The 20,597-nt window shown below is 45.7% G+C and overlaps 1 pseudogene across 1 annotated transcript; it reads left to right on the top strand.

Moving 5' to 3' along the window:
- The first annotated feature begins 1,798 nt into the window (after positions 1-1,798).
- LOC144695153 (uncharacterized) lies at positions 1,799-19,360 on the top strand (annotated as a pseudogene). Its single transcript, XR_013579892.1, has 8 exons — positions 1,799-1,974; positions 3,593-3,755; positions 8,591-8,695; positions 10,065-10,247; positions 10,635-10,847; positions 11,844-11,965; positions 12,408-12,440; positions 18,278-19,360. The product of XR_013579892.1 is annotated as an uncharacterized LOC144695153 (transcript).
- Positions 19,361-20,597: the final 1,237 nt, after the last annotated feature.

Raw genomic sequence — 20,597 nt, 5'->3', positions numbered from 1 at the left:
GTGGAGATAGCCAAAAGATGGCATAGACAAAAGGACAAAGCGGTGTTGAAGGTGGTGATATTATCTAAGGAATGTGCTAATTAAGGGGAGAAAGCAGGACAAGCAAGGTACAAATAGCCCTAGTGGGGGTGGGATGGGGTGAAGGGAAAGGATTGAAATAGGCTAAAATAGGTAGAGATAAAACAATGGTTGGAAATACATTTAAAAATAATGAAAATAGGTGGGAAAAGAAAAATCTATATAAATTATTGAGAAAAAAATCAGGTGGATTGGAAAGGGTGTGGGGATGGAGGAGAGAGTTCATGAACTAAAATTGTTGAACTCAGTATTCAGTCCAGAAGGCTGTAAAGTGCCTAGTCGCAAGATGAGATGCTGTTCCTCCAGTTTGCGTTGAGCTTCACTGCAGCAGGCCAAGGACGGACATGTGGGCATGAGAGCAGGGTGGAGTGTTGAAATGGCAAGCGACAGGGAGGTCTGGGTCATGCTTGCGGACAGGCCAAAGGTGTTCTGCAAAGCGGTCACCCAGTCTGCATTTGGTCTCTCCAGTGTAGAGGAAACCGCATTGGGAGCAACGAATGCAGTAGACTAAATTGAGGGAAGTGCAAGTGAAATGCTGCTTCACATGAAAGGAGTGTTTGGGCCCTTGGACGGTGAGGAGAGGGGAAGTAAAGGGGCAGGTGTTGCACCTTTTGCGGTTTAAACCAATGATCTATACAGGTTCATGATAATTTCTTGAGAAACGTATATTTTTAGTGTTGTGAAACCCGACCGTAGAGGGGTAACGAGTTTTGAATCTCTAGCTACAAAACTCACTAAACGTTGGTGCACTTGCACAAAAAATAATCTTAAAATCTCAATTTCCAGAATGCCATACACAAAATATCATTCATTCCTTCTATTACGGTTAGGGTTGGGGGGGTCGTTGGGAACAGGAAAGTGGAATTCTGACCACAAACAGATCAGCCATGTCGAATGGAAAGGCGGAGCAGGTTCGATAGGCCGAACGGCCTACTCCTGCTCCGAAGTCTTTTGTTCGGAGATAACTGTCTCGAATTTGCTGCTACTATCAGGTCGCATTGCCTCCCATGCTGCTCCATTCTATCCACTGACACGTCATCTTTTTAAAAAAAACTTACATCCGAGCATGTAATGATTGTAAGTTAAACTATTTCTTACTCTTAAGGGGGTCATGTGACTGTATAGCCAATCAGCCCTAAACGCGGAGAATCTTAGTGTGGCGGAGCTTTTTCACCTTTATCTTGTAACAGGCATGTAGTCTACTTTGAACCTTGTTAATTAAATTCACCGTTTCTTAGAAGAAACCCGCCCTGCACTCGGCAAGTTTATTACAGAGCGTTTTGCACATTCCATTTTTTTCTGTAAGTAGTTATTTTATTTGAGATGGTTGCATTTACATATTTTCATTATTAGATATTTCTGTTTATATTTCGGAATATTGTAGATTTTGCATTTGCAGTAAATGCAGTGAGTGAGGCTCCTTTTGATTGACAGCCCTCTCCCCCATCCTGCAGCTGCCACGTGTCACGTGACTCATCACGCAGCAAGCCGTCCGACGCGCTGACTTCACTGTCATGAGTCCTCGAAACGTCAACTTTGTGCTTCTCCGCCGATGCTGCCAGATCTGCTGAGTTTTCCTGGTAATTCTGTTTTTGTTTTGGATTTCCAGCATCCGCAGTTTTTTGTTTTTAATGACTTCACTGGCGTGATCGTTCTCAGAGGTCACTCAGACGTCGAGCCGAGCCGCCTTAGGAACAGGGCCGGTTAGGACATCGGAGCTATGATGATAACGGCTCTATCGGGTTCGTGGTGCTGCTGTGGGCGGGGGCCAGGCCGACGGAGGCTGGCCCTGGTCTGGGTCTGGGCCTGGCGCCTGGGCCTGGCGCGGGTCCGAGTGGCACCTCATCCAGCTTCTGGCTGCGGCGGTGGTGACCCCGTGACCCTGGGCTCTGTGAGGTCAGTGACTAAGGACAGTGGCCTGGCGCTGTCAGGAGAAGCAGGAGGGTGTTCAGCCCCTGGAGTTTGTACCACCGTAGGATCGTGGCCGAATTTAGATACAACTCCATCCACCAACTTTTGCTCGTTATCCCTTAATCCCATCGCAGATGACACGAAAATTGGTGGGGTGGTAAATTGTGAGGAGGATAGCCTTAGATTACAGGGGGATATAGACGGGCTGGTCAAATGGGTTGATCAATGGCAAATGGAACTTAATCCGGATAAGTGTGAGGTAATGCACTTGGGCAGGACCAACAAGGCACGGTAATACATGATGAATGGTAGGTCCTACCAGGGGCCCTGGGAATTGCTGAGGATCAGAGGGACCTTGGTGTGCATGTCCACCGGTCCATTAAGATAGTGGAACAGGTAGATAAGGTGGTTAAGAAGGCATATGGGATACTTGTCTTTATTAGCCGAGGCATAGAATATAAGAGCGGGGAGGTTATGTTGGAACTGTATAAAATGCTGGTTAGGCCACAGCTAGAGTATTGCGTGCAGCTCTGGAATCTGCATTATAGGAAGGAAGTGATTCCGCTGGAGAGAGTGCAGAGGAGCTTTACCAGGATGTTGCCTGGGCTGGAGAGTTTTAGTTATGAGGAGAGACTGGATAGACTGGAGTTATTTTCCTTGGCGCAGAGGAGAGTGAGGGGGGACATGATTGAGGTGTATAAAATTATAAGGGCATAGATAGGGTAGACAGGAAGGAACTTTTCCCCTTGGTGGAGGGAGCAATAACCAGGGGACATAGATTTAAGATAAGGGGCAGGAAGTTTAGAGAGAATGTGAGGAAGAGTTTCTTTCACCCAGAGGGTGGTGGGAATCTGGAACTCACTGCCTGAAAGGGTGGTAGAGGCAGAAACCCTCATTACATTGAAGAAGCATCTGGATGTGCATTTGCGATACAATGGCATACAAGGCTGTGGGCCTATTGCTGGAAAATGGGATTAGAATAGTTAGGTACTTGTTTGACCAATGTAGACGCTATGGGCTGAAGGGTTTTTTCTGTGCTGTAGACCTCTGTGACTCTATGGCCCCTTTGGTTGGTAAACATCTCCTGATCTCAGGTTCAGGAAGAGAGTGGGAGAGGAGGGGACAGGAGGTGAGAACGGGACGGCGAATTACTTGGGGCCTCCTGTGGTTTCCTGGGAATTTCATCCTCTCACATCTGTGTACCAGTTCAGCTCATGTCTTCTTGACCCTCTGCCATCAACCAGTGTAATAGACCTTGGCTTGGAGCCCAAAGTTACACAGAATCATAGAATGATGATACAGCGCAGAAGGAGGCCATTGTGCCTGTGCCAACTTTCTGAGAGTGATCCAGTTTGTCCCAATCCCCTGCCCTGTCCCCATAGAAATTTAAATATTCATCTCATACCCTAATGGAGAAGTTACTGTTGAATCTACTACCACCACCATTTTGGGCAGTACATCACAACTCATAAGAACTAGTTATGTAAAAAAAAAAATCATCATCTCCCCAAATTAAATAATTTTCCTTTGATGCTCAGTTTGATTTTTGGGAGATGGAGAAGTTGGCAGTTGTGGATTCAGGAGTAACGGGAAATGATCTTTGAGACTGTCCTTTCTCTGTTGCAAGAATTCTCTCTGCTTATTTCAGTTGTTCCATTTGCATCTATGAACTGACAGGCAGAATCTGTGAACTCCACTGCTGCTGTAACCCCAACTTCATCTCCACGGACATCAGTGCCTTTGCTTTCTTCGGCGGGCAGCAAACCGTAAGTGTCTTTAAGTGTGTTACTACATTAGAACTGAGATTGGCAACGCCTCAATTTTAGCATTATCCACCTCATATTCAAATTCCTTCATGGTTTTGCATCTCCCATATCTTTGCAAACTCCTCAAGCCTTACAACCTCTCAAGATCTCTGAGTTATACCAATTCTGACTTTCTTTGCATCCCCAGTTTCTTTTGCTCCACCCATTATCTTTATGCTTTCAGCTGTTAAGGACCTAATCTGTTTGATTTCCTCCCTCATTTTCTCCTGCCATAAAACATACCACATTGTCTAAGTTTTTGGTCATCTCTTTTCATAGTAATAGCAGAAATTTACAGCATGGAAGGAGGCCATTTGGTCCACTGTGACTGTACTAGCTGACGTGTAACGATCCGGCCTGGTCTCCCTTTCTTGCTCTTGGTTCGCACCATATATAATATTTTGCAATCCCTGTAGAGATTAAGAAATGAAAACAACCAAATTTGCTGATCGACACTATCGGGGGAGGAGGGGGAGCAATTGACCAGATTTCACCTTTTTTGAGTTTTTTTTAACAATCAAACAAAAATCAACATAAATTAAATCCACATTAACAGGCAATCATTGTGGATATATATTATGAATGTTAAAAACCAGTTATAATCAAGGTAAATCTCCGATAGTCCACTCAGCATATATGGCCACCATTTTCAGCCACAAAGCCCTTCAAGACTGATATTTCTCAAATAGTGTTCCAGCTCCTTTTCTGCAAGAAATTAGCCACAGATTCTCATCCAACATCAACTTCCACTCCACCCTGATTCCATGGATACAGTCTGCAACAGAATCTCACAGTTCTCCAGAACCATCTCAGCTCGGTTCGCGTCACTCTTGGTTGGATGTATCCATCAGAATCACCTTTACCCGAAATGTCAGGAACGACCTCATGCACTGTATGGCCGAGTTTGGTCACAGTACAGAAACGACAGCATCCGTCTTATTTTTCTTATTCCCCTTTTGCAACTGCACTACCAACTCCTTCTCCTGAAAAATCTGCTATGTGGACCCGGTTTCATGCCAGCTGGGATCACATAACAAAAAATGAAGTATGTACATGCATTCCGGTGGATGTTTGGAGTCCTGCAGTGTGTGCACCTCCAGCGGCCCGAGCTCTGCAAATTCAAAGCATCTGCAAGCTGTTTCTTCTTCTTTCTCTGTGGCATGGCGCCTGGCGAAGACACCCCACCTTGCACCAACCCCAGGTTCAGGCCTTGCTGCTGCTACACTCTCTGGGGCTCCTGGCCTAACTTTGCTCTGTCTGGGCCCCATGGGTCTATTTTGACTGTCAGACAATACACACATCTCACTACACTCTCTGGGAAAACAGCTAATGTTGCACCATTATTTAAAGAGGTAGAGAGGCATAAATCTAGATTTGACAGGCCGGTCAGCCTAATTTCGCTCAGTCAGGGGAATTGCTGGAAAACAATTCTGAGAGACAGGATCAAACTTCTTTTAGATCAGTACAGAGTAGGTCCTGAAGGGGTTCTACTTTGGCACCTCTCCTGAACTCCCATTGCCTCTACCCCATCAGCGCTGTTCACTCAGAATTCGAGAACTGCGGATTCCATCACAGTTTCAGCACGTCGGATCCAAGCACTTTTAAAATGTTCTGAGAGTTTCTGCCTCCACCACTCTTTCATGCAGTGCATTCCCAATCATGCCTTCCCCTCCAGACCTTCTAACTGTTACCCTGAAACAATGTCCCTGGTTATTGACCCCCAACAGCAACGCCAATGAATGGGCCTTCCTATCTATCCTATCTAGATCCCGCCGCCCCCTCCGTGCCAAAATTAACAATCCTGGACTATCCAATCTTTCCTTTTTCACTACAATTCTCCAGTTCTCAACCCCACTGGAAACAGCTTCCAGCTACAAAAACTCCCATGAACCATTATCCTTTGCTTCTTGCTCTGAACCAACTTACCACTTTGCCTTGGATCCCATGGGCTTTTACTTTTGTGATGAGTGTAGCATGTGGGATCTCAGCAAAAGCCTTGCACTAATCCATAGAGGTTACATTAAATGCACTACCTTCATTGACCCTTCTTGTTACCATCTCAAAAAGTTGAGTCATGGTAGTCTGTGCTGATTTTGATTAATCTGTATCTTTCTAACAGAAGATTGATCCTTCCTCTCAATGTTTTCCAGTAATTCCTCCACCCGAGTGACTGGCCTGTAATTTCTAGATCTATGCCTTTCTCCCTCTTTAAACAATGGTACAACATTAGCCGTTTTCCAGTCCATCACACCTGCTCCCCCATTCTTCCGAACTCTGCTGCTTTCTGTGTCCACTCCTTGGGTTGGGAGGAGGGGGTGAACTGTTCCCCAAGTTACTGAAAACATCACTTTCAAATTCCCAACTGTCTGATGCTTGTCCCTCCATTCACCATAATATTTCTGCAGCTACCAATCTGCTCAACTGCAGCCTTACCTCCATCTTCAATGCCCTCCTCCCCATTAATAACCATTATTCTCTCTGATCCTGATCCTCCCACCCCGTCCAGTAAGACCCTCTTCTCCACTCCCTTACATTCGAGGGACGATTCAATTGATTATGATGGACAACTGGTTTAGGTATCTACGGTGGAGCGGATTAGATAAGCTGGATGGGGGAAGTGGACCTGAGGGGCTAGATAGAGGAAATGGGCCCAAAGAGCTGAATGGCTTCCTCCTGTTCCTAATGTTCAGTCATGTCCTGTGTCAGACTATCTAATCAAACTCAAATTACTTTCAGTTTTGCTTGTTTAATCATCAAACCCCTTGTTCAGTTCACTTCCCTGGCAACTGATGAAGCAACTCACGATATTTCTCTAATTGAATAGTTTACAATATTTGGAATGTTACTTCTGGCAGCAATTAATTTTCCCAGGGAATCTCCAACCTGGAGTCTGCTGACTGACGCACTATATTTTTATTCCAAGTAGACACGAATATATCATCTAACCAATCAATATGGAGGCATCTGAGTAAACAGGAATATTTCCTCCCAGCACAGGCCACAGCTTGTGGACCCAGAGATAGTTCCTCTTGGAATGGAAAGGATGCTGCACAAACTGTTCATCTCAGGCTGTTGAGAGAAGCAGCAATGATTGGACTGATAGTGCCAGTCCTTCTCTGTGGACGGGTCTCTGTAGGTGGGTAACAAGGTCTGAGAGGGTCTCAGTGCTAAGCTGGGTACAGGCCATTAATCCTCAGTCAGCAAGTAATGATGGAGAGCAACCAGGTGGGTGGGAAGTCATCACCCACCCCATTCCACAGGTCACTATCTTAAATAATTAATAGGACACAATAATAAGTTGGATACTGAGAAGCTTGGAGGAGCAGAGAGGCCCTACATTGAAGGCCAACGTATCCCTGAAGGATGCCCGACAGGTAGTTAAGTTGGTAATGGAGTCAGATGGGTTCTCAGTGCCAGGCTGGGTTCTGGGGCATTGAGAACCAGAGGGCAAAGATTCAAGGTAATGGGCAAAAGAGGCAAAGGCGATATGAGGAAAAACCTTTTCAAGCAGCGAGTGGTTAGAATCTGGAATGTGGTGGAGGCAGGTTCATTTGAGGCACTCGAGGGAGTTGGATTTTCATCTAAAAGGGAGAATGTGCAGGGTTACTGGGAAAAGACTGGAGTGGCACGAGGTAAATTGCTCCTTCAGAGAGCAAGTACAACATGATGGGCCGAATGGCTCCTGTGCTGTAACCCTTCTGTGATTTGATGATTAGCTCTCAGTCAGTGAGTAATGGGTTCTCAGATAGTCTTGGTGCCACGCTGGTTACTGGGGCATTAATCTCCAGTCAGTGGGTAATGGGGTCAGAGAGGGCCTCAGAACAGGCTGGGTACTGGGACTGGAGAGTAGAGGAAGAACATGGGGGACTGAGGGACAGTGACAAGGGGTTGCAGTGGAGAGAGAGAGAGAGACGTGTGGGGAGCGTAAAACCAGGGATAGGAAATTGACCTCCAAGAACCTGTTCTGCCAATCATTTAGACCCAGGTTGACCTGCACCTCAGCTTTATTTCCCTGCCTTCCCCTCATATCCTTTGATACCTAATAAAAAAATCTATCTCGCATTTGAGAGCTTCAGTTGACCCCAGCATTCTCATTGAGGGAGCGAATTCCAGATCTCCACTACCCTTTGTGTGAGAGGCCCATCCTGACTTCACTACTGAATGCCCAGCTCTAGTTTTAAAATTATATCCCTTGTTCTGGACACCCTCGCCAGAGGAAGTAGTTTCTCCCTATCTATATGGCATTAACATTTGAAAAACCTCAATCAGTTCACCCCTTAATATAAATATAGGGAATACAAGGTCAGTTTATAAAAACCTGTCCTCATCAGTTAATCCACTAAACCCTAATATCATCCCAGCTGATCTGAGCTGCACCACTTCTTCCTGAGATGCGGTATCCAGAACTGAATGCAGGTCACCAGGTGGCAGATAATTGAAGGTTCATATCATAGTAACATGGCATTGTAACTCGATCCCTCATAAAACTCAGGTTCCAACCATTTGTATTCAGTCATAAAGGCCAAAATTCCATTACACATGGGTTAATTTACCTGTTGTGTTAAGGTTTATTTACAGGGGCTCTGTTGTGTTGGGGTTTATTTGTGTTGGTGTGTGGGACTCTGGGTTCATGTTATGGTTTCTCCGTGTGTGGGGTTGTTGCTTTGGGCTCATGTCCTCATTCCTCTCTGTGGAGATTGGTATTCTGGGGTTTATGCCTTGATGTCTGTTTTTTAGGCTCTCACTCTCTCCAGTATTTGTATGCCTCAATGATTCCAATTTCTGGTCTTCCGCAGATTATCGTTGCTGGTTATGTGGACAATGTACAGATTGTTCACTGACAGCGATCGGAAGCAGATGATTCCTCGGCAACAGTGGGTGGCGGAGGGCACGGGCCCTGAGTATTAGACGAAGCAGACACAGGAGGCTCGGGTCTGGGAAAACCCGGGGAAAGAAGATAATGGGATTGCCGTGACCCGAACAACCAGGCGGGTAGTCAGTCATCACCTTCTCTATCGCACAGGACACCACTCCTCTGAGCAGGCGAGAGGGTTATTCACTGAAAACTGGGATCCTTATAATTGGGGTCAGATTCCCTTTTTGACTGAAAGAGTCACTGTTTCTCCATGTGAGGGATTATATTGGAACCGGGAAGGGGAGGTGGCAGATGTAGGGTATTGTAATATTGGTTTAGGTGTGTGATGGGGTCAAAGGAGGATTAGCAGCAATTGCACCCCTCCCTCTATTCCCACCTCCCCCCTCATAACCTCCTTAGCGCCTACCCTCTCGCTCCCTCCCCACTTCCCCTCTCGCTCCCCCCCGCCTCCCCTCTCATTCCCCTCCATCCTTTACCTCGCTTCATTCTCCCCTGATGAGCTGCTCACTCCTCCCCCTGATGAGCTGCTTACTCCTCCCCCCTCATCCTTCTCCTCTGTTGTGTCTGGGGAGCTTCATTTGATTCTGATTGTTTGATTGACAGCTCAGTATGGGGTCTTTCTGGGCCTGGGATTTGATTGGCTTTCTGTGCTTGATCAACAGTGGGGAGTGGGGAAGCAGTGTATCTATAGATCAGGACTTGAATGTTTTTGTGTTTGATTGACAGTGAAGGGTGGGCAGTGTTGTTTATGTCGGGTGGTGTCTGATTGATAGCTGGGGAATTAAGCAGTGTCTGTGGGACTGCGTTTAATTGAGATAGTTTGTGGTGGTGTCTCTGTGGATCTGGATTTGATTGAATGTGTGTGTTTGTACCATGGTGTGTGGGTCGGGCCTCTGTGGACTTGGTTTTGATTGGTTTAGCATGTTTGATTGACAATGAAGTGTGGGTGGTCTCTCAGATTTGGGTCTGCTTGGTTGATTGTGTGTTTGATTGGAGTGGGCATGGTCTAGGTGAGTCTGAGTTTGGTTGGCTGGGTATTTTTGATTTACAAAAAAATATGGTAAGTAACGCTCTGGTGGGGTCTGAATGGCCGGGTGTATATTTGATGCTTTTTGAATGGGTGCGGTCTATAAACATGGGTTTCATCGGCTGGGTGTGTTTGACAGTGAAGTTTACTGAAATGGTGATTGAGGTGTATGGGGGACTGACAGTCGGTGAGTTAGGGAGGAACAGTGAGTCAGCAAGTGGAGTTTAGGGAGTGTCTCTGTGAGACAGGGTCTGATTGGCACTGTGCATGTTTGATTAATAGGGATCCACATACTGCAGCTGATGTATGGCTGTGAGATATGGGATGATAATACCACGAAAGCACTGGAATAGTACGCCTGAGACAGGAGGGATTACTTCAGCTTCAACAAGGAGCACATGGTGTGGGAAATGACCATACCATGGGCACAGGTCATCAAGCAGAATTGTGACCAGGACAAAGCTTATAACAAGTGGAGGAAGAATTATCTGGAGAAGGGCTGCATAAACTAGCTCAAGAAATACCTGAAGTCTGGAGAGCGAGAACGAAGGTGCAGTGAGTGATGGGGGACTGACAGTCGGTGATTGAGTGGGGGGCGGGGGGGTGACTGAGAGTTGATGATTGAGTGGAAGGGGGACCTGAGGGCTGGTGAGTTAGTTGGGGACCGAGAGTGAATGACAAGGAGAGGGCAGAGTGATTAAGTTAGGGAGAGGGACTGAGAGTTGCTGAGTGAGGGCCAGGGTGGGAACAGGACTGAGTCACTTGTCTAATCCCCAGTTTAGGAGGGCTTGTACTATTCTCTGGGGTCAGGATCTAATCCCCAGTTTAATGGGCTGGGTAGCTCGGATGGACTTGGACTCTGATCTGCTTTACACTCTCTCAGTCACTTCTCAAGTGATTCTTTCTGTGAACAAAGCATCAGTCACTGACCCAACTCTCTTGCCTTGTCACTGACTTTTATCCTTGTGATACTGAAGGCACTCTGCTGCGAAATGGCGAGCCGATCATGGACACTTATTCCACTGGCATCCTGCCCAACCACATTGGCACCTACCAGCTCAGGAGGTGGGCTCATATCGAGTTGGAGGACAGCGCTACCGATTCCTGTCAGTATGAGCACAGCAGCAGAGGAGCAGAGACCAGAGTTGCGGTAAGAGGAACAGTGACTGCAGGGACAGCGTCTGTCAGTACAGTTCAAAGATGTTTGTAATCACCTCTCATTGTACCTTCCAAAATTAATAAGAAAAGCGCTTGGATATTTCTCCAGTCTGCCTCGAAATTTGCTCCTCAATCTCCCTCCCACTATTTGGTGGCCTGCATTAATTCCGACCTCTTGAACATCCCTGCTTTTCATTGCTCTGCCATTGGTAGATCTGCCTTCAGCAGCCTAGGTCCTAAGTTCTGCAATTCCCTCCCTAAGCCCCTCACCCATTTGGGGAGGTGATGGTGTAGTGGTAGTGTCACCGGACTGGTGATCCAGAGGCCTGCACTAATGCTCTGTGGACAAGAGTTCAAATTCCACCATGGCAGCTGGTGGGATTTAAATTTAATTAATAAATCAGGAAGATAAATATACAAATCTAGTCTTAATAATGGTGATCTGTGAAGCTCCTCAGGACACTTTATATCATTATAGGCATTATATGAGTATAAATTGTTATAATATACACCAGGCAGTCAACGGCTCCTCTTGTTTCCGTCTTTGAGTCCTCCAGACCATCACTTCTTTCCATTGCTGTAACAGTATCTTTGATCAAACTGCCACCCCCTTTTTCCTGTCCCTAAAAACCTCCTACCTCCCATCACTCTTCTTCCATTAACCTATTTAAGACTAGCCTGGGGATTAATCATTTGTATGGGAGATTAGAAATTATTTTGGAATGATGTACAACTCCAGTATCTGCATACAAGCAAGAACCTGCTTTTATTTAGTTCTTATTAACGTTGATAAACATCCAAAACTGCTTCAGAGGAATGTGGCCAAGTCACATTGAACCTTTGTAACCTACAACCTACATCTTATCAGACCACTCATCACATCACAGATTCTAACCTAATTCAATCTTGCATATGGCTTTGGTACAATTGCTTCTCAATGAGCAGCGACTATGGTTATTCATTTATCTCCTCCTCATTTTCTCCACAGATGGGATATTCCAGGTATCCCAGGATCTCCAGAGGGAACAAATTGGGGTTTGATTGTTGGAGTTGTTGCTGCCATAACTCTGATTGCTTTTATCATTGGTGTGGCTGTGTGGAAGAGAAGAGGTAAGAAATGAGAAGAGGGCCTGTCGCTCTCAGCTTTGAGCAGTTTCAAACATTACAAACAGCAGACTTCCCCTAGCCATGTGGTAATCTCACACCAGTCCAGTGATGTAGAGGGAGTGAGTGGACCGAGGGTTCGTATGAAGCATGAAGGGACTGGGGGTCCTGTACAGAGACTGAGGGGACCAGGAGCCCCTTACGAGAGTGAGGGTGTGAAGCATGTGGAGCATGAGGGGATTAGAGTGCAGTGTCCGTACAGGGACTGAGGGGGTGGACTAAAGGGAGGATATTGTCTGAGGCCTTTGCATCAGTTGATGAATAGAGCCTCCTGTGTGTGAGTTCAAGTAAACCTGGTCATTCACCTGTGGGTGTACGGTAAGTTTCTGTGGCTGAGGATGGGGGACATGTTTGTAACTGAATTTCTTCCTGTTTCGGTCTCTTGTAGAAGAAAAGAAATCTGATTACAGCCCAGCAAATCGTAAGTGTGGAATTGTACGTGCGTGTCCAGCTTTCTCGGGGTGTCTGTCTGGCTGTATCTCTCTGTGTCTGCCCGCCCCTCTGGCTCTCTGTGTCTGCCCGCCACTCTGCATCTCCCCCTCCCTGTCTGCCCGCCCCTCCCTGTCTCTCTCGTTCAATATTGGTCATGTTGCATATTGTCCGTGTGATAGAAATCTATCCTTTTTTCAGCTGTTGAAAGGGGAGAATCATCCTCAATCTCATCAGCTCCGAACTGAGCCACAGTCTTACTTACTGGAGTTTAACAGCAGCTGAACTTTCTCCAAACCATGTCATAAACAGCAGTAAATGTATACTCAGAGTATCAAGATGAACTTTTATTGAATTTCATTGCTAGCTTGTTCACTTGAGATTCATTTAGATTTCTCACTCAGTAAAAGCTGAGTGACGCTTGTGTTTTTTTTTACAAACTCTCAGTGGTGAAGTGAAGAAGAACATAAGAAATAGGAGCAGGAGTAGACTATATGGCCCCTCGAGCCTGCTCCGCAATTCAGTGCAACCAGGTCTGATCTTCTGCCTCAGCTCCATTTTCCCCCCTGCCCCTCAAATCCCATGATTCCGAGTGATCAAAAACTGTTCATCTCAGCCTTAAATATACTCATAGATGGAGAATTCACAACTCTCAGTGCAAATGCTTGTCCACTTTCCCTGAGACTGTGCCCTCATGTTACAGATTCCCCAGCCAGGGGAAACAACCCATTGTTGTCTACTCTGTCAGACCCCTTTAGAATTGTGTATGTTTGAATGGGATCACCTCTCACCATTACAGGTTTCACAAGCAATACAGTGTGCCATTTCCTAATTCCTCATGACAGTTTTTATCCCTTCCTCGAAGGAACCAGTGTTTATTTTAGCTACTCAGTTCCTTTTTTGTATGTCAGAAAAATACATTATTTCATTTGTATTATATTAATATATTAAATGTTTTCATGTTCATATCTAGTTTATTCTCTCAAAAACAAAAATAAAAATACCTGGAAAAACTCAGCAGGTCCAACAGCATCTGCGGAGAGGAACAGTTAACGATTCAAGTCCGTATGACTCTTCAACAGAACTAAGGAAAAATAGATAAGAGGTGAAATATAAGCTGGTTTAAGGGAGGGTGGGACAGGTAGAGCTGGATAGAGAGCCAGTGATGGCTGGAGATAGCCAAAAGATGTCATAGACAAAAGGACAAAGAGGTGTTGAAGGTGGTGATATTACCTAAGGAATGTGCTAATAGGTGACATTAAGGGTAGAAAGCAGGACGAGCAAGGTACAGATAGTCCTAGTGGGGGTGGAGTGGGGGGAAGGGATCGAAATAGGCTAAAAGGTAGAGATAAAACAATGGATGGAAATACATTTAAAAATAATGGAAATAGGTGGGAAAAGAAAAATCTATATGAATTATTGGGAAAAAGGGGGATCGGAAAGGGGGTAGGGGTGGAGGAGAGAGTTCATGATCTAAAATTGTTGAACTCAATATTCAGTCCGGAAGGCTTTAAAGTGCCTAGTCGGAAGATGAGGTGCTGTTCCTCCAGTTTTTGTTGAGCTTCACTGGAACAATGCAGCAGGCCAAGGACGGACATGTGGGCATGAGAGCAGGGTGGAGTGTTGAAATGGCAAGTGACAGGGAGGTCTGGGTCATGTTTGCAGACAGACTAAAGGTGTTCCACAAAGTGGTCACCCAGTCTGCATTTGGTCTCTCCAATGTAGAGGGAACCGCATTGGGAGCAACGAATGCAGTAGACTAAATTGAGGGAAGTGCAAGTGAAATGCTGCTTCACTTGAAAGGAGTGTTTGGGCCCTTGGACGGTGAGGGGAGGGGAAGTAAAGGGGCAGGTGTTGCACCTTCTGCGGTTGCATGGGAAGGTGCCGTGGGAGGGGGTTGAGGTGTAGGGGTGATGGAGGAGGGACCAGGGTGTCCTGGAGGGAACGATCCTTGTGGAATGCTGCCGCGGTGGTGGGGGGAAGATGTGTTTGGTGGTGGCATCATGCTGGAGTTGGCGGAAATGGCGGCGGATGATCCTTTGAATGCGGAGACTGGTGGGCTGATAAGTGAGGACGAGGGGGACCTTATCATGATTCTGGGAGGGAGAGGAAGGTGTGAGGGCGGATGCGCGGGAGATGGGCTGGACATGGTTGAGGGCCCTGTCAACCACCGTGGGTGGAAAACCTCGGCTAAGGAAGAAGGAAGACGTCAGAGGAACTGTTGTTGAAAGTGGCATCATCAGAACAGATGCGACAGAGGCGAAGGAACTGAGAGAATGGGATGGAGTTCTTACATGAAGCGGGGTGTGAGGAGCTGTCGTCGAGGTAGCTGTGTCAGTCGGTAGGCTTGTAATGAATATTGGTGGACAGCCTATCACCAGAAATTGAGACAGAGAGGTCAAGGAAGGGAAGGGAAGTGTCAGAGATGGACCATGTGAAAATGATGGAGGGGTGGAAATTGGAAGCAAAATTAATAAATTTTCCAGGTCCAGACGAGAGCATGAAGCAGCACCGAAGCAATCATCGATGTACCGGAGAAACAGTTGTGGGAGGGGGCCCGAGTAAGACTTGAACAAGGAATGTTCCATATACCCCATAAAGAGACAAGCATAACTGGGGCCCATGCGGGTTCCCATAGCCACACCTTTTACTTGGAGGAAGTGAGAGGAGTTTAAGGAGAAATTGTCAGTGAGAGAACAAGTTCAGCCAGACGGAGGAGAGTAGTGGTGGGTGGGGATTGTTCGGGCCTCTGTTCGAGGAAGAAGCGGAGAGCCATCAGACCATCCCGGTGGGGGATGGAGGTGTCAAGGGATTGGATGTCCATGGTAAAGAGGAAGTGGTTGGGGCCAGGGAACTGGAAATTGTTGATATGATGTAGGGTGTCAGAGGAATCACGAATGTAGGTGGGAAGGGACTGGACAAGGGGAGAGAGAATGGAGTCAAGATAGCAAGAAATGAGTTCCATGGGGCAGGAACAGGCTGACACGATCAGTTTGCCGAGACACTCCTGTTTGTGGATTTTGGGTAGGAGGTAGAAGCAGGCCGTCCGAGGTTGGGAGACTATCAGGTTGGAAGCTGTGGAAGGAAGATCTCCAGAGTAGATGAGGTCAGTAACAGTCCTGCAAACAATGGCTTGATGTTCAGTGGTGGGGTTATGGTCCAGGGGGAGCTAGGAGGAAGTGTCCATACCCCACCACTGAACATCAAGCCATTGTTTGCAGGACTGTTACTGACCTCATCTACTCTGGAGATCTTCCTTCCACAGCTTCCAACCTCATAGTCTCCCAACCTCGGATGGCCCGCTTCTACCTCCTACCCAAAATCCACAAAGAGGATTGTCCCGGCAGACTGATCGTGTCAGCCTATTCATGCCCCACGGAACTCATTTCTTGCTATCTTGACTCCATTCTCTCTCCCCTTGTCCAGTCCCTTCCCACCTACGTCCGTGATTCCTCTGACATCCTACGTCATATCAACAATTTCCAGTTCCCTGGCTCCAACCGCTTCCTCTTCACCATGGACGTCCAATCCCTCTACACCTCTATCCCCCACCCGGATGGTGTGATGGCTCTCTGCTTCTTCCTCGAACAGAGGCCCAAGCAATCCCCATCCACCACTACTCTACTCCGTCTGGCTGAACTTGTTCTCTCACTGACAATTTCTCCTTAAACTCCTCTCACTTCTTCCAAGTAAAAGGTGTGGCTATGGGAACCCGCATGGGCCCCAGTTATGCTTGTCTCTTTATGGGGTATGTGGAACATTCCTTGTTCCAGTCTTACTCCAGCCCCCTCCCACAACTGTTTCTCCGGTACATCGATGATTGCTTCGGTGCTGCTTCATGCTCTCGTCTGGACCTGGAAAATTTGTTAATTTTGCTTCCAATTTCCACCCCTCCATCATTTTCACATGGTCCATCTCTGACACTTTCCTTCCCTTCCTTGACCTCTCTGTCTTAATTTCTGTTGATAGATAGTATTCATTACAAGCCTACCGACTCCCACAGCTACCTCGACTACAGCTCCTCACACCCCACTTCCTGTAAGGACTCCATCCCATTCTCTCAGTTCCTTCGCCTCCGTTGCATCTGTTCTGATGATGCCACGTTCAAGAACAGTTCCTCTGACATGCCTTTCTTGATCCTTAACCGAGGTTTTCCACCCATGGTGGTTGACAGGGCCCTCAACCGTGTCCAGCCCATCTCCTGCGCATCCGCCCTCACACCTTCCTCTCCCTCAGAACCATGATAGGATCCCCCTTGTCCTCACTTATCACCCACCAGCCTCCACATTAAAAGGATCATCTTCCGACATTTCCGCCAACTCCAGCATGATGCCACCACCAAACACATCTTACCTTCACTCCCCCTGGCGGCATTCCACAAGGATCGTTCGCTCCAGGACACCCTGGTCCACTCCTCCATCACCCCCTACACCTCATCCCCCTCCGACGGCACCTTCCCATGCAACCGCAGAAGGTGCAACACCTGCCCCTTTACTTCCCCTCTCCTCACTGTCCAAGGGCCCAAACACTCCTTTCATTTGAAGCAGCATTTCACTTGCACTTCCCTCAATTTAGTCTACTGCATTCGTTGCTCCCAATGTGGTTTCCTCTACATTGGAAAGACCAAACGCAGACTGGGTGACCGCTTTGCGGAACACTTTCGGTCTGTCCGCAAGCATGACCCAGACCTCCCTGTAGCTTGCCATTTCAACACTCCATCCTGCTCTCATGCCCACATGTCCGTCCTTGGCCTGCTGCATTGTTCCAGTGAAGCTCAACGCAAACTGGAGGAACAGCACCTCATCTTCCGACTAGGCACTTTACAGCCTTCCGGACTGAATATTGAGTTCAACAATTTTAGATCATGAACTCTCTCCTCCATCCCTACCCCCTTTCCGATCCCCCTTTTCCCCAATAATTCATATAGATTTTTCTTTTCCCACCTATTTCCATTATTTTTAAATGTATTTCCATCCATTGTTTTATCTCTACCTTTTAGCCTATTTCGATCCCTTCCCCCACTCCACCCCCACTGGGGCTATCTGTACCTTGCTCGTCCTGCTTTCTACCCTTAATGTCACCTATTAGCACATTCCTTAGGTAATATCACCACCTTCAACACCTCGTTGTCCTTTTGTCTATGACATCTTTTGGCTATCTCCAGCCATCACTGGCCCTCTATCCAGCTCTACCTGTCCCACCCCCCCTTAAACCAGCTTATCTTTCACCTCTTTTCTATTTTTCCTTAGTTCTGTTGAAGAGTCATACGGACTCGAAACGTTAACTGTGTTCCTCTCCGCAGATGCTGTCGGACCTGCTGAGTTTTTCCAGGTATTTTCATTTTTGTTTTGGATTTCCAGCATCCGCAGATTTTTGCTTTTATCTTTATTCTCTCGTTCTTTTTCTTGTTTTCTCAATGTTTGGCAGCAATTTGCTGGTTTCTAAGGTACTGCCTATCCTCAGACTTACTACTATTATTTGTGACATTGTAAACCTGTTCTTTTTAAATTAATATTCTTACCTTAATAAGCCAGAGATGGATTTTCTTGCTGAGTTTTATTTTTTTAATGGAGTGGATTTTTGTCAGAACATTTGAATTGTTTCTTTAAATGTTTACCAAATGTATTGCCATATATTTTAGTCAATTTACCAATCAACTGTTGCAACTCTCCTCTCGTAGAGAGGTATTTGCATCAAATTTAAGATTCTTGCTTGGGATTAGTGTATGTAACTCTCAAACTTAATATGGAATTCAATTGTATTATGGTCAGTTTTGTCCAGCAGATCTTTTACTGTGAGATTACGAATTGACCCTCCCTCACTTTTCAGTTATAGATCGAAGCTAATTTCATCCTGAGTTGGTTCCACAACTTATTGTGCATTTCACAAACTCATGTGCCAGACCACCTTTGCCATTTGATTGCTCCAGTCCAGATGAAGAAAAGAAATTCCTACAATTATATTGCTTTTGTTACAAGGTCATTATTTATTTGTTAATTCTTTGTCCAGTGGTATAGCTACTGTTTGGGGGCCAAAAAACTATTCCCACCAGTGTTTTCTGAGTCTTGCTATTCCACCCTATTTGTTCTACAGTCTGATCTTCAGAGCCAAGATCCTTTCTCACTAATGCCTTTATGATCAGGGATACTCCTTTTTCCAATATGCCTGCCTTTTTGAAATGGTGTGTACCCTGGAATATCACTCTGTTCTAATGAAAGGTCAGAGACCTGAAACATAAACTCTTTTTTTCTAACCATAGATGCTGTCAGACTTGCTGAGTATTTGAAATAGTCTTTTGATAGTACAGAACTTGAGTATTGCTGAAAAAAACACACATGCTGTCAAAAGCTTTCTGTCTCGCATTCTTCAGGGCAATTTGCAAGAATACCAAATTATAAAGGGAACACCAATTTATACTGCATTAGGAGACAGATGATGATACATTTCAAAAAGAAAAACTGCGTGGAAAAGGAGTACCCCTGATAGTAAAGGATGACATAAGGGCATTTTGTTTTTATTTTTGATTTACAGCATCGGCAGCATTTAGTTTTATTTTGCTTTTGAGTAACTGACGGTGATTTGAATAACTGAAGGTGATGTTATGGAGGTGGAAATTGGCTGCAGAGTTTGTTCAGATAAAATTACTTTTGTAATTGCTGCCTTGAAGCTTGGGGCAGCTACCAGAAAAGCTCAGTGAGAAAAGACCAGTCTAGACCTTCTCACCAGAGTACACCGAGAGGCTGGAACTCATGTAAAACCCCATGGTTTATGTGCACCAGAGAATGTTTGAACTGAAATTTAAATGTGAATGTGACCTGTAAGTATTGTATATATGACCTATAATTGTAAGCATGTTGAGACAATTCAGAGTCTTGTAATGTACTGAAAGGAATTGAATTGCATTGCACTTTATATTGAATTTTGTATTTTTGCAAATTTTATGAATAAAGTATATTTTTAGCCATGAAATGGAAAAACCTGCCTTCAGCACGATGGTGAATGTTCTCTATAGAATATCAGGATTAACAGTCACGGGAAGATGAAAATCACTTTCACAGAATTATTCAATCACCCAAATATAAAGAAAAACAGAATGAGTCTCCAACCCCAGTAGTGCCTCTGAATCTATATTAAATGTGCTGTTATACATAGAACACCTCTAGGCATGAAAGGGAACATGTTGAGGGAGTGTAAAGCGAGAGTTCAAACTCCAGTTGCTTGGTGGTACAGAAGTTTAATAGTGCTGAAAGTAGAGATATATTGCCAAACTCTTAAGACTTATTGTTTACTGTTAACCTGACTTGCATTCTTCACTGTTCACTGTTAATCTGACTTACACTGTTCACTTAACTATTAACCTGACTTGCACTGAACTTGACTTGCACTGTTAATCTGATTTACACCATTAACCTTTGTTTTAATTCATTCTGAGATGAAGTAGGAAACCAGACACAATCCTTAATTATTAATAGAATTATTTACAGAGTTCAACATTACAAATATCTGCCTCTTCCATAACCAACACTGTGTTCCAGAGGTCGGTCTTTATATGTGCTCAGGTACTTAATGCCCTTCATCTGTATATCCTTAATCTTCATTTGTTGTGGGATACTCTATAAATGTCTTTTGGAAGTCCATGTACATCATATCAACTACTCCACTCTCATCCCTCTGTAACTTCATCAAAAATCTGAATCTGGGATCTAGAGATGTTTTACAGCCAAGGAAATTAAGGGATATGGAGCAATGCCAGCCGATGCTGGTGGATCAAAAATCAGCCATGATCCTATTGAATGGAGGAAAAAGCTCAAAGGGCTGAATGTTCTCATCTTGATGCTGCGATCCTGCTGACAGCACTCACATCACCACCTTCAGCCACTGTGACCTCATATCGAACAGGGCACAGGGTCATAGCCACCACCAGGACCTGGAGTTAAAGGATCTGCCCATGACTAACTCTTATGAAATAAAATAAGTAACATTTTGACCATGAGGCCAAGAAAAGGTGGGGTGGGTGGGGAGGTGGTCGGAAGGGGCATGCTGGCGACCAACTGAGAGGGAGTTGGGGAGCTGGTCAGCTGGGACAGAAATGGGCTGTGGGGGGTGGGGGTGGAAGGCGGTTGTTTGGTGGTGAGTGTGAGAGCTAGTG

The sequence above is a fragment of the Cetorhinus maximus genome, chromosome 21 (assembly GCF_964194155.1).
Source record: "Cetorhinus maximus chromosome 21, sCetMax3.hap1.1, whole genome shotgun sequence".
Classification (NCBI taxonomy): domain Eukaryota; kingdom Metazoa; phylum Chordata; class Chondrichthyes; order Lamniformes; family Cetorhinidae; genus Cetorhinus; species Cetorhinus maximus.
This window is presented reverse-complemented; position numbering and strand designations above follow the sequence as displayed.